The following is a 15034-nucleotide window of genomic DNA, read 5'->3' on the forward strand; positions in this document are numbered from 1 at the left end:
CGGACAAGTTCTGGCCTGGTTTAGATCTTATCTGTCGGAAAGATATCAGTTTGTCTCTGTCGGTGGTTTGTCCTCTGACAAATCAACTGTAAATTTTAGTGTTCCTCAAGGTTCCGTTTTAGGACCACTATTGTTTTCACTACATATTTTACCTCTTGGTGATGTGATTTGGGAACATAATGTTAACTTTCACTGCTATGCGGATGACACACAGCTGTACATTTCGATGAAACATGGTGAAGCCCCAAAATTGCGCTCGCTGAAAGCCTGTGTTTCAGACATAAGGAAGTGGATGGCTGGAAATATTCCAGTTTTAAACTCGGACAAAACAGAGATGCTTGTTCTAGGTCCCAAGAAACAAGGAGATCTTCTGTTGAATCTGACAAATAATCTTGATGGTTGTACAGTCATCTCAAATAAAACTGTGAAGGACCTCGGCGTTACTCTGGACCCTGATCTCTCTTTTGACGAACATATCAAGACTGTTTCAAGGACAGCTTTTTTCCATCTACGTAACATTGTAAAAATCTGAAATTTTCTGTCCAAAAATGCAGAAAAATTCACTCATGCTTTTGTCACTTCTAGGTTAGACTAGTGCAATGCTCTACTTTCCGTCTACCCGGATTAAGCACTAAATAAACGTCAGTTAGTGCTAAACACGGCTGCTAGAATCTTGACTAGAACCAATTTAAAAAAAAATAATATTACTCCAGTGCTAGCCTCTCTACATTGACTTCCTGTTAAGGCAAGGGCTGATTTCAAGGTTTTACTCCTAACCTACAAAGCATTACATGGGCTTGCTCATACCTAATCTTTCCGATTTGGTCCTGCCGTACATACCTACACGTACACTACGGTCACAAGACGCAGGCCTCCTAACTGTCCCTAGAATTTCTAAGCAAACAGCTGGAGGCAGGGCTTTCTCCTATAGAGCTCCATTTTTATGGAATGGTCTGCCTACCCATGTGAGAGACGCAGACTCGGTCTCAACCTTTAAGTTTTTATTGAAGACTCTTCTCTTCAGTAGGTAGTATGATTGAGTGTAGTCTGGCCCAGGAGTCTGAAGGTGAACGGAAAGGCACTGGAGCAACGAACCGCCCTTGCTGTCTCTGCCTGGCTAGTTCCCCTCTCTCCACTGGGATTCTCTGCCTCTAACCCTATTACAGAGGATGAGTCACTGGCTTACTGGTGCTCTTCCATGCCGTCCCTAGGAGGGGTGCGTCACTTGAGTGGGTTGAGTCACTGACATGATCTTCCTGTCTGGGTTGGCGCCCCACCTTGGGTAGTGCCGTGGCGGAGATCTTTGTGGGCTATACTCGGCCTTGTCTCAGGATGGTAAGTTGGTGGTTGAATATATCCCTCTAGTGGTGTGGGGGCTGTGCTTTGGCAAAGTGGTTGGGGTTATATCCTGTCTGTTTGGCCCTATCCGGGGGTATCGTCGGATGGGGCCACAGTGTCTCCCGACCTCTCCTGTCTCAGCCTCCAGTATTTATGCTACAGTAGTTTATGTGTTGGGGGGTTAGGGTCAGTCTGTTATTTCTCCTGTCTTATCCGGTGTCCTGTGTGAATTTAAGTATGCTCTCTCTAATTCTTTCTTTCTCTCAGAGGACCTGAGCCCTAGGACCATACAGTACCTCAGGACTACCTGGCCTGATGACTCCTTGCTGTCCCCAGTCCATCTGGCCGTGCTGCTGCTCCAGTTTAAACTGTTCTGCCTGCGGCTATGGAACCCTGACCTGTTCACCGGATGTGCTACCTGTCCCAGATATGCTGTTTTCACCTCTCTAGAGACAGCAGGAGCGGTAGAGATACTATGAATGATCGGCTATGAAAAGCCAACTCACATTTACTCCTGAGGTGCTGACCTGTTGGACCCTCGACGTCCACTGTGATTATTATTATTTGACCCAGCTGGTCATTTATGAACATTTGAACATCTTGGCCATGTTCTGTTATAATCTCTACCCGGCACAGCCAGAAGAGGACTGGCCATCCCTCATAGCCTTGTTCCTCTCTAGGTTTCTTCCTAGGTTCTGGCCTTTCTAGGGAGTTTTTCCTAGCCACCGTGCTTCTACACCTGCATTGCTTGCTGTATGGGGTTTTAGGCTGGGTTTCTGTACAGCACTTTGAGATATCAGCTGATGTAAGAAGGGCTTTATAAATAAATTTGATTTGAAACACACACACACACTCAGAGTTTCCATTGCAGGACGATAATACGTTTGGAAGACTATGTGGCTCAAAAGTGTACGTATGGGTTTTGTGTGTTTTTCTGTGAGTGTGTATGGCCATAGGGAGTAAGGATCAAGGAAGTTGTTATATGGGCATTTCAGTAAACCTGCCTAGTGATATATTTTATAAGGGCAGTGAAGCCAGTGGTACACAACAAATCCTGTCTGAACTTCCAACTCTGGCTGAGGGAGGGAAGGCCTTGGGCCTATTCACAGCAGAGAGTAGAGGCAGACTGTACACACACACTACCCTAACTGTGGCCAGTGGTGTGCCAGCTGGACCAAACCTGCAAACACGTCACCACACACACAGACACATGAACACAAATACATGCAGAGACGCAGGCACACACTTAGCCACATCTTCTTAGAAATAATTCTCTACAGCCCAAGGTCATCCACAAATGACAAACCACAGCTTTCTGTCAATTCACACATATAGCATCAGGCAGAGAATAAAACTGTAATCATAGAGAGTACAGCTGGAGAAAGGGAGAAATGACACCCATGCCCACACTGCCATCTCGGTCTTCAAGGCTGAATCACTGTCCATCGTTTCCTGAAAAGCTCTGATGGGACTTTGTTAATGATAGTACCTGGAGTAGTTTGGTAATCTGTGTTATGGCCCATTAGCAAGTCCCAGTTCCAGTCAGCCTACAGGAGGAGTGGTTGTCTATGTCTTCGCCATCCAACATCTACCTGGGGCGGCAGGTAGCCTAGTGGTAGAGATATTCTGAATGATCGGCTATGAATTGGGCCAGTAACCGAAAGGTTGCTAGATCGAATCCCCGAGCTGACAAGGTAAAAAGCTGTCGTTCTGCCCCTGAACCAGGCAGTCAACCCACTGTTCCTAGACCGTCATTGTAAATAAGAATGTGTTCTTAACTGATTCGCCTAGTTAAATAAAGGTTAAATAAAAAAAACTTAAAAAAAAACTATGCCAACATAAACACAGAAGGTTTACACAACTGAGGCACAGAAAAAGGCTCAACAAAATACATCAATGCCCTTTGCCCCTATAACCCGTAACATCACTCCACCCTGCAACCTCTCCACTGGATCCAAACTCGTTTGCCTGGAATTCCAGGCCTGCCTCGTTGTGGTCAGCCAGCACACACCCCACACACATACAACCCTCTATCCACTACCTAGCCAGCTCCTAAAGCCCTCCTCTGTTGCCACCAGGCCTACACTACATCTCTAGTGGTAACAACTGTTTTCCATGCAGTGGTTCCATTAGATTATACTTCCACACAGCAGACACTTGACTACTTGTGAGAGGGAGGATTGTGCTGAACAGAGTGAGAATGACACGAAAGAAGAAAATGCTAATATGCTAATTTGCAGGTTAAATGCTAATTTAAACAGGTTAAATGCTAATTTAACCTGTTAAACTGTAAAAATGAATTACTTTTTAATGTGGCATAAACACAACCAGTTTTGATATTTTCATCTGATTGCCAAACAAATCACTTCAAACAAAGTATTCTACCTGTGCAGGTTTGTCCACTTCAAACTAATTCCAGCATCCAAACTGCGTGTATACTCGCTCCATTCGATGAATGGAAATAGACGTCTGTTACGAAACGTCAAACAGTGTGCCTAACGACATTCCGCGATTGCGATTGATTAGGCCTAGATGAATTGATGCGTCTTGCTGACATATGTACCTTTTTTTGTAGCCTGAAAAGTCGGGACACCTGAAATTGGTCTGAAACGGAATGGTCACCCTATAACACACATGGTCAACTTTCTAGACTAGGCTACAAGGTGTATTCCCATTAACTTCAAATGGGCATACCGGTAGTGACGTAGTGGTCAAATATTTTGTAATGTCGTGGTAAAATAAATATCTGATTGCCGGTTGCGTAACAAAAAAAAGTTACACCTACTATACTTGAAATGCATTTCTGAAAAAGGTGAATAAATGGGGTTTACTTGCGTTTACCCTCCACCAGGCCTACACCACTGCCGGTAGCCTAAACTCTCAGCCGAGGCAGTTTTACACACATGAACACACACAGAACAGGTAGTGTACATTCAATATAATACATGAGTTGAATCAAAACATGTTTTACACTCTAGTTCATGAGTCCATAATTCATGAGTTAATACTTGTTACAGTCATGTTATTTAGGTGATGCGTTACTGCTGATGCGTTTGCTTTAGTTTGCATCCTATATAGGACAGCCTGGGATGTAAGGCTACTTGGGATCATTCAACAACATACTAGTTCAATTTGTTATAATTCGGTACAACTTGTTACTTAAGACCAACCTTCTCTGCTATTAGCTCTCTGATTTTGATTATCTGTACCCGGAACTTCATGAGCAGGGCTTCCAGGACGAAACACTTCTCCTTCCAGTCCTCCTGCCCTAGGGCCTCCTCTGCCATCACCATGCCCCCTGGCCCTTTCTCTGTGGAACACAGAGAAAGACACATGAAAGACAACGGTAAATAACCAATACACCTCCATTTAGTATTGTAATTCTGATAAAAATGGCAGAATCGTCCTTCTGTTAAAATACTTCCCCCTGTAACTTAAGACTGTAAAAGAGAGGGTGGATGGGATGTCTGTAACAGGTAAGAGATATTCAGTAAGAGATTCAGTCTGGGACAAGGGTGAGAAACATACAGTTGAGACAGACGGATGGACAGACACAGAGTAGCTGTTGTTTTCAAACTAACTATGTTTCCCCTCTGGCACACCTCAAATGTTTCAAGGCTGGGCTGAACTAGTTTGGTAGTAGCCAAACAGTGCAAGCTCTCACAAACATTGATTCAGATGAGATGGACTCCATACATTTTTCTATTATGAAAAACACATGTTAGTGGGATAAACAAGAGAGAGGGAGAGAGAGCGAGAAAAAGAGAGTAAGAGATAGATGGGGAGATACTGGGAGTGGGACAAAGAGAGGGAGAAAGAGGAAGTAACTTTTATACTATAATAATCTCTCATTATAGCATTGGCCTCCACACAAAGGGAGCACAAACATGTGTGGAAGACAATTAAATAGTTTCCACTGGCTGTTTTTGTTGGGTGTATGTTGTGGTCAACAATGACTAAGACCAGAACTTCAGTTCTGTATCAGTCTGATAGAAAAAAACGTAATGTGACAGTGAAAGAAAATGGAAAGATAACATAACAGTTGTTATTTTGTATCAAAGAAGAAAAACAATTGTGTATTACCAACATCTAAACCCTCATGAAAGCCCTTACTGAAAATGTGAAATCCTATTACCTCATAGGCTCTTAAAATAATGCCAAACTATCCTTGGCCTTCACCTGATTCTCGCATGGTAATACTTTCTGATGAGCCTGATAAGCCCATTTCCCAAAATACAGAGCATTCGGAAAGTATTCAGACCCCTTGATTTTTTCCCACATTCTGTTACGTTACAGCCTAAAATGTATTAAATACATTTTTCCCTCATCAATCTATACACAATACCCCATAATGAAGAAGCAAAAACAGGTTTTTAGACATTTTTGCAAATGTATTAAAAATAAAAAACAGAAATACCTTATTTACATAAGTATTCAGACCCTTTCAAAATTGAGCTCGGGGTGAATCCTGTTTCCATTGATCATCCTTGAGATGCTTCGACAACTTGATTGGACTTCACCTGTGGTAAATTCATTTGATTGGACATGATTTGGAAAGGCACACACCTGTCTATATAAGGTCCCACAGCTATGAGGTCAAAGGAATTGTCCGTAAAGCTCAGAGACAGGATTGTGTTGAGGCACAGATCTGGGGAAAGGTACCAAAATAATTCTGCAGCATTGAAGGTCCCCAAGAACACAATGGCCTCCATCATTCTTAAGTTGAAGAAGTTTGGAAGACTCTTCCTAGAGCTGGTTGCTTGGCCAGACTGAACAATCGGGGGAGAAGGGCCTTGGTCAGGGAGGTGACCAAGAACCCGATGGTCACTCTGACAGAGCTCCAGAGTTCCTCTGTGGAGATGGGAGAACCTACCAGAAGGACAACAATCAGGCCTTTATGTTAGAGTGGCCAAACAGAAGCCACTCCGCAGTAAAAGGCACATGACAGCCCGCTTGTCATGTAAAGGATTCTCAGACCATGATAAACAAGATTATCTGGTCTGATGATCTTTGGCCGGACTGCCAAGCGTCATGTATGGAGGAAACCTGGCACCATCCCTACGGTGAAGCATGGTGGTGGCAGTATCATGCTATTGGGGATATTTTTCAGCGGCAGGGACTGAGAGACTAGTCAGGATCAAGGGAAAGATGAAAGGAGCAAAGTACAGAGAGATCCTTGAAAACCTGCTCCAGAGCGCCTAAGACATCAGACTGGGGCGAAGGATCACCTTCAAACAGGAGAATGACCCTAAGCACACAGCCAACACAACGCAGGAGTGGCTTCGGTACAAGTCTCTGAATGTCCTTGAGTGGCACAGCCAGAGCCCGTACTTGAACCCGATCAAACATCTCTGGAGAGACGTGAAAATAGCTGTGCAGCTACACTCCCCATCCAACCTGACAGAGCTAGAGGATCTGCAGAGAAGAATGGGGAAAAACTCACCAAATACAGGTGTGCCAACCCTGTAGCGTCATACCTAAGAAGCCCTGAGGCTGTAATCTCTGTCAAAGGTGCTTCAACAAAGTACTGAGTAAAGGGTCTGAATACCTATGTAAATGTAATATTTCATTGTCTTCATATCTGAATGTGTCTTTACCTATTCTTAAACCATGTGAAGGGATGGCATGATTAATGGTGAACCAATTACTGGTTTCCACAATGTCTGTGCGCCAGTCACTCCCTCCTTTGGCCTTGGGGGATGTGTGTGGTAGTGTCTGGAGTTGACAATTGATTTATGCCATTGGTCGAGTTGGTGTTTTTGTGCTATGAGTACCAGGAACGAGATCGGAATCTCGTCTTAGGGAACAAACTGAACGCTAATTTATAGCGAATGCTATCTGGCTACCGCATACTCCTTTCTCATTTAAAAAGTCTCACCTTTTGACCCATTCTATATATTTATCTGTTGTTCGTGAAGTAGGTTGAAAGGGGTTTATCTTGGCTATAAAAGACCTTTGTACTTTTTTCTTGGGGATTTTTCGACCGATCATCAGAAACGGTGATTCGTCGAAATGCCATTGCTATTGCAAAGCGCTCATTATTAAAGATGTAGTTTAAGTATAACTGACTTGTGCGATAAGTTTGTCTCTCCAAATTTGATAGTAAAGAAATGAACCACCACAGTAGTACACCATTAGTGATGTCACTGCACATACTGAGGTCTTGTGCATAGTTTTCAGTTGGAGACCTAGTGATTACATTGATCAAAAACAGCACTTGAAGAACAACAACATATTTTACTTCAAGTATCATGCAATAAACGTTTGTTGACGTATTAGTATTTTAAAGTTCTCTATGGCAATGTGTTGACTGTGATGACTTTTTACTGATTGTGTACAATCATTGTGCATTGGATTGTCTATTTTATGTGGATTGTAAATTATTGTATTGGATCTATGAAATGGGTCTCCTACAGTAAGTCAAACAACACTAGCAATACCCATTTACAAACGTCAAAAGTGTAAGAATGTTTAAGCGTTTAGACACTCTCATACATTCACAGGTCATGTCAAGTAGCAGCAGCCAGAGGGTGCCCCCTCTGCTGTTTCCTGAAGTCCACGATCATCTCCTTTGTTTTGTTGACGTTGAGCGAGAGGTTGTTTTTCTAACACCACACTCCGAGTGCCCTCACCTCCTCCCTGTAGGCTGTCTCGTCGTTGTTGGTAATCAAGCCCACTACTGTTGTGTCGTCTGCAAACTTGATGATTGAGTTCATGGCGTGCATGGCCACGTAGTCATGGGTGAACAGGGAGTACAGGAGGCTGAGCACGCAATCTTGTGGGGCCACAGTGTTGAGGGTCAATGAAGTAGAAATGTTGTTTCCTAACTTCACCACCTGGGGGTGGCCCGTCAGAAAGTCCAGGACCCAATTGCACAGGGCGGGGTTGAGACCCAGGGCCTCCAGCTGAATGATGAGCTTGGGTACTGTTGAATTCTGAGCTGTAGTCAATGAACAGCATTCTTACATAGGTATTCCTCTTGTCCAGATGGGATAGGGCAGTGTGATGCCGATAGCATCATCTGTGGACCTGTTGGGGCAGGATGAAAACTGAAGTGGTCTAGGGTGGCAGGTAAGGTGGAGGTGATGTGATCCTTGACTAGTCTCTCTGATGACAGAAGTGAGTTCAGTTATTTTTTGACTTCTTGGGTACAGGAACAATGGTGGCCATCTTGAAGCATTTGGGGACAGCAGACTGGGATAGGGAGCGATTGAATATATCCGTAAACACACCAGCCAGCTGGTCTAAGGACGCAGTTAGGGATGCCGTTTGGGCCAGCAGCCTTGCTAGGGTTAAACGTCTTACTCACGTCAGCCACGGAGAAGAGGAGGGGGGGTCGCAATCCTTGTTACCGGGCTGCATCCGTGGCACTGTGTTATCCTCAAAAAGGGAAAAGAATGTGTTTAGTTTGTCTGGAACATACTGAATTGTAATTTGATGCATTTTACCGCCGTATCATACTGCGCTATGATTGGTTAAGACCACCCAGGTGGTGAGGTCATGGTCAGGGGATCATGGTATGAGACACGTGAACATGCCAATTATAGCTAGCTAATAAAGAACTACGTTAATAAATATCCTGTCCTACTGCATTTTATACAAAGCAAGACATGGTGTCAGAGTAAATGGACTAAAAGATGGATTTGGCTGGAGTTCCATCACCTCGAATGGACTGGGAGTCTACAAACTAAACACATTCTTTGCCCTTTTTGAGGATAACACAGTGCCACGGATGCAGCCCGGTACGTTCAAACAGCATGTGGACCTAATGTTCGCGGGTCCTCTGCAGGAAAGGTGCAGCTACCTGCTCCTCTGGAGACATGTACAACCCATGGACACTTACCGAGGCGGAATCAAAGGTACTTAAAACATGCTTCAAAACGATCGTAGAATATGTTGTGCCGAATACCAATACGATTTTCGTAGCTCAGTCACAAACGATTCGCTAGCTCCCTGTACTTTCTCACTGAATTTGTAGGTACAAAAAAAGAAAAAAAAGCTGCGTCTGTTTGTGAAATATTGTGATTATGCAAACAACGATGAGATGGTCAGGGACCGTATTGTATTTGGAATACACTCACTGCGAGTGAGAGAAACTTTTGATGTTGGTTCTGAGCTAACGCTGGACAAAGATATTGACATAGCCAGATCTCATGCGCTAGAACTGGTTCAGATGAAAACCATTTCGTGCGGCATCACATGAACAAGCACTGCACGCAGACATCAAAAGCACACCGTCGGTGCCCAGAGATCGCGCTTCAGAACCGAGAGACTCCAAAATAGAGCGACGCAGATTCAAAACATGTGGATATGAGTGTATGGGAAACAGGGAAATTGCCCAGCTGTCTAAATGTGGAAAATGGAATCACTTTGCAAAAGTGTGCAGAGCTTAACATGGAACAACAGTACACGCAGTGAGGGAAGATGAAATGTCAGAGTCAAATGCTCATGAACTGTTTATTGATTCAGTGACACAGAAAAATCAAATATCAGAGACGGAGCAAGCCATTGCTGACATTGAGATAGCTCTGTGCCTTGTGTTCCTAAAGTTCAAACTAGACCCTGGTGCACTAAAACAGTAAACATTATTCCTCCGAATAAGTACCGCAGCTTAACATCTGAGTGCGAGCTACAAGCCCGCCACTCGCAGACTGACTGGTTATGGTGGTGAACAGCTCCCAGTAAACGGCACATTCAAATACAAGGAAAGTGACATGTTGTTAGATTTTAACGTTGTTGACACTAGAGCACCTGCAGTGCTAGGTCTTAAACCATGTTTAGACATGGGACCTCATCAAGCTAGTGTTATCAGTGACAGCACCAGTAGAGACAGAACATGTAACGGAGGAGTTTGCTTTTACAGGAATAGGACTATTCCCAGGAGAATGTACCACATTCACCTTGGCCCAGACTCAACCCCTGTGGTCTACCCGCTGAGAAAGATTTCCCTTGCTCTCCGCGCCCGTCTAAAGAAAGACTTGGAGAGCATGGAGCAATCTGACATAGTCACCAAGGTTACAGAACAGACAGATTGGGTAAACGCGTTAGCGGTGGTGGAGAAACCACGCACAGGCAAGCTCCGAGTATGTCTCGACCCAAGAGACTTGAACAAGGCTATCAGTCTAAACTAACAAATGTAAAATAATATTTTTCGCTGAGATGGCCAGTCAATTTGAGTAACGAAATTGTGTATTCTACGTAATGATGCAGTTTTACAGTGTTGCCAACTAATTTTCAGGGGAAGTTGCTAGAGGCAGATCGATTTGTTGCTAAATAACGTTGTGATGTCATTGCGGGACGACGTCATTACGTAAACGTAAAACTGCATCATTACGTAGAATACACAATTTCGTTACTCAAATTGACTGGCCATCTCAGCGAAAAATATTATTTTACATTTGTTAGTTTAGATTTGTTTGTTTATCACATTTTTATTTGTAAAAGTAATATAAACACAACATATTTTATATGATCAGATATTTTATTTTTTAAACACAACACATTGAATTATTGAACAATTACACATTATTGAACAATTACATTTGATTTATTTTGTTTTTAACCTACACATTCTGAACAATTATAGTTTTAAGCAGTGTATTGGTAGTTAGTTAACATGCTACCTAACTGATCAGCAATTTATGGGTACAATATATATGCTATCTTATTGAACAAGCAACTTAACTCAAATAATGATGTGTGCTAGGCATCTCTCTCCAGCTTGTTGTGCTGCTTGGCTAGCAAGCTGCTCAATGGTTTCCTCCAGATATTGCCACTGTTCTCGCTCGCACTGCAGTGCACACAGCTACCATCAGCTGTGTCTCTCTGACAGTTCCAGAAAGTCCACTCCTTGCATACGTACTGTAAATATGGTGAATCATAGATTGGCAAGGAAATCCTCATCATCTTCACTGTCCAACTGCATTGTCATGGAGCTGGAACCAGCAGTAGAGGATGGAGTGGCCTTAAAGCTGTACGCTTCTGCGGTGCCAAACTGCTGCAGAACTTCACTTGATAGTTTATGCTGGTAACAGGTATCACCAGTCAGCTTCAGGAGTATGGAGTTGAGTGTGCAGTGACATTCTATTTCCTAACTTTGACTTGACCATACTCATTTGGCTGAACAGCCTTTCAACCTCATTTGAGTGTGGCAAGGAGAGTGCAGCTTTGCACAGTTCTTCAAATTGACTTGACCCGGAAGAATCCGTGTAGTTATTTACTTCACTCCAAAACTCGACTGTATTTTCAGTTGCTTTTACAGGAATAGGACTATTCCCAGGAGAATGTACCACATTCACCTTGGCCCAGACTCAACCCCTGTGGTCTATCAATTGTTTGGGACTGGTACCCCAGTAGCTCAGTTACTTTAATAATTTAAGTGGTGCCTTTATTGTGCTTTAGCATTTCCTTAACACTAACAGGGCCATGTTTCGCAAGGCGTCTAGGTTGTTTGGTAGCCTTGCTTGCAGCTCCTTTCTTAAAGCAACAATGTAGTTGATGCACTGTCTCCAAATTACCTTTTCGTCCTCTGGGGCAAAACTGAGTTGGTACACCGTGCTCTCAAAAAGGTACCCAAGGTATGGTGATGGACTGAGATGTCCATCAATGGCATCCTTCAGGACATCAATTTTTGCCATAGGGTTGACTACTCTGCTGCAAATTGAAGTAAACTTCTTGGGGCTCTGCCCCTTTGTTCTCCATTTCCGCCTGAATGACATGCCCAAAGTAAACTGCCAGTAGCTCAGGCCCTGAAGCTAGGATATGCATATAATTGGTACCATTTGAAAGGAAACACTTTGAAGTTTGTAGAAATTGTAAAATAATGTAGGAGAATATAACATAATAGATATGGTAGGAGAAGATCCAAAGAAAAATCAACCATAATTTTTATTTTTATGAGAGACCATCCTGTTAGAAATGCAAGTGAAAGCTCATATTGTAAAATATGGCTTCCTATGGCTTCCACAGGGTGTCAGCAGTTTATGTTCAAGGTTTCAGGCTTGCAACTTCAAAAATGAATAAGAAATACGTTTTTGTACAAGGACACAGTCTTGGAAATCTGTGTCTTTGCGCACCATGATGAAGTTGCACACCTGCTAAAAGCCTTCTTCTTTTGTACATACTTCTTTCCCAAAATAAATATTATAGTTTGATTACATTTTAGGCTGTCTGAGGCGTAAATAAAAATGTATTTTGACTTGTTGAAACACAGTTTTTAGGGGTAGATTTTCAGATTCCTTTCTCTGTAAGTTGAATGAAAGGATTTCTCAAATCGATGGCGCCAACTAAACTGACTTTTTGGGATATAAAGAAGGATTTTATCTAACCAAACCACACTACATATTATAGCTGAGACCCTTTGGATGACAAATCAGAGGAAGATTTTCAAAAAGTAAGTGAATATTTAGTCTTTATGTGAATGTATGAAACCTGTGCCGGTGGAAAAATATTTTGATGTGGGGCGCCGTCCTTAAACATTCGCAAGGCATGTTTTTGCTGTAATAGCTACTGTAAATCGGGCAGTGCAGTTAGATTAACAATAATTTAAGTTTTCAGCCGATATAAGACACTTATAAGTACCTAAATGTTTAAAATCTTAATAACTATTTGAATTGATTTGAATTACACGCCCTCCAGTTTCACCGGAAGTTTTCGCGCTAGCCGGGACATGATATGTACCAGATTGTCCAAAATGTTGACAGGATCTGTTTGTCAGTTAGACATAGTTGGTCTTGTCCATGCACATGGTGAGGAGCACATCCGCCATGTAGCAATGTTCACTGGCATTGGTCAACTCAAAGTGGAGTTTCGGTTCTTCCCATTGGCTCAATATACGAGTTACCACAGGCTCAATCGATAGCCAACGTGTGACACACGTTGGTGACCTGCAGGGGTTTCTGGCCACAATTTTATTTATTTTTTTCTGATGAATTTAATTTTATTTTAATGGACAAAAAAAATGCTTTTCTTTAAAAAAAAAGACATTTGTTTAAGTGACCTGAAACTTTTGAACTGTAGTGTATGTACACTTAAAAAAAATAAAAAATTCTATGTTTATTTTCCAATTAAAAAATAAAAAAGACAGCAATACAAACAATGACATTCATTGTACTATTGAATGGGATGGCCAATTTAGAGGACAACTTAACTCACACACACACACACACACACAAAATAAAACAAAATCCTATTAGGTGGTACATGTATAAGAAGACAGCATATAGTCATTACAAGCAGTGTAGTTAAGCCAGAAATAAATATTGAGTGGAGTACAGCACAGCACAGAGTAGAAGCAGATCATCAACCCAGTTATGAAGCGGGACTAGACCATTTATCCAGTATCGGCTGCCATATTTTGTAAAACACTGGACTTCTACTGGCGGTATTGTATCGAATCTTTTCCATATGTATTACATTTCCTAAATCCCGTAACCACATTTCAAAGGTAGGTACAGTCTCCAGTTTCCAAAATTGCAATATGAGCCTTTTGGCTAATAGAGTACAAAGAGAGACAGCTTTCCCTTCGTGGTTATTCCCATCAACTGTACCAAACAGAGCGATCAATGGGTCTAGGGCTAGAACTCTATCAAAGGCTTTAGATAAGTAATCAAAAATGAGAGCCCAGTAAGCATGTAACTTAGGACATGTCCAGAATGTGGGTCAACGTCCCCTCATCCTGCTTGCACCTCTCACACAGTGGTGAGGTGTCTGGGAATATTTTATGCAGTTTTACTTTTGAGTAATGTAACCTGTGTATCACCTTAAACTGTACAATGTTGTGTCTGGCATTCACTGAACTGTGGTTTGTATTCCTGAGAGCTTCTACCCAGTCCTCATCTGAGATTTCTGAACCAATTTCTTGTTCCCAAGCCCTTTTAATGGTGTCTGTGGATACCTCTATGTGGGCCTGTAGCACATCATACGGTCTAGAGACCGACCCTTTTGAATGAGCTTGATCCTTGTCAAATCCATCTAATGTAGGACTATTTGGCTTCATGCCATACTGTGGCATATGTGTCTAAGAAATTCCTGATTTGGAGGTATCTGAAAAAATGTGTTGTTGGCATGTTGAACTTTCCCTGTAATTGTTGAAATGAAGCTAACTGACCATCTGTATAGATTACCAATTTGTGAGCCCCTTCTCCCTCCACTGTGAAAACACCATATCATCCAATGCAGGGTGGAAAGCATGATTCAGGCAAATTGGTCTGTCTATGTAAACAGTGGGTATGTTAAGAAAATACCTAATCTGCTTCCAGATCCTAAACGTATGACAAATGACTGGATTAGAGTCATAAGTGTCTTTTTTCACATATAATGGACTATTAACAAGTGCAGGGAGTGAGGACCGTTGACAGGAGGCCTGCTCAATCAAAAGCCATGCAGGCATATCCTTCTGTCTCATCGCAGGTAAGCTTTCCCTCCAGAAAGACACAATGTTCAGATTAGCAGCCCAATAATATAGTTTGAAGTGAGGAAGGCCAAAGCCCCCCTCTATATTGTACTTGCATAAATGCTTCTTTGAAATTCTGGCTGCCTTGTTATCCCATAAAAATGGAGTTACTATTGAATCCAGTTTCTTAAAATAGCTTTGTGGTATGAAATTGGGTAGACATTGGAAGAGGTAAAGAAACCTGGGTAGGACAACCATTTTAATAGCGTTTATACGACCAACCAAGGAGATAGGCAGAGTTTT

At 42.4% G+C, this 15034-nt stretch overlaps 1 protein-coding gene across 1 annotated transcript in view; it reads left to right on the plus strand.

Annotated features, from left to right (window-relative positions):
* Positions 1 to 8195: 8195 nt before the first annotated feature.
* The window catches only part of LOC149972479 (tRNA (32-2'-O)-methyltransferase regulator THADA-like), a 109859-nt gene continuing 103020 nt past the window's right edge, over positions 8196 to 15034 (plus strand). Inside the window, exon 1 of the mRNA XM_090218045.1 lies at positions 8196 to 9197. The gene's annotated coding sequence lies outside the window, so the exon portion shown is untranslated. The remainder of the gene's footprint in view (positions 9198 to 15034) is intronic.

This window comes from Oncorhynchus mykiss, chromosome 23, assembly GCF_057628025.1.
Source record: "Oncorhynchus mykiss isolate SJ-2025 chromosome 23, ASM5762802v1, whole genome shotgun sequence".
In the NCBI taxonomy this organism is placed as follows: domain Eukaryota; kingdom Metazoa; phylum Chordata; class Actinopteri; order Salmoniformes; family Salmonidae; genus Oncorhynchus; species Oncorhynchus mykiss.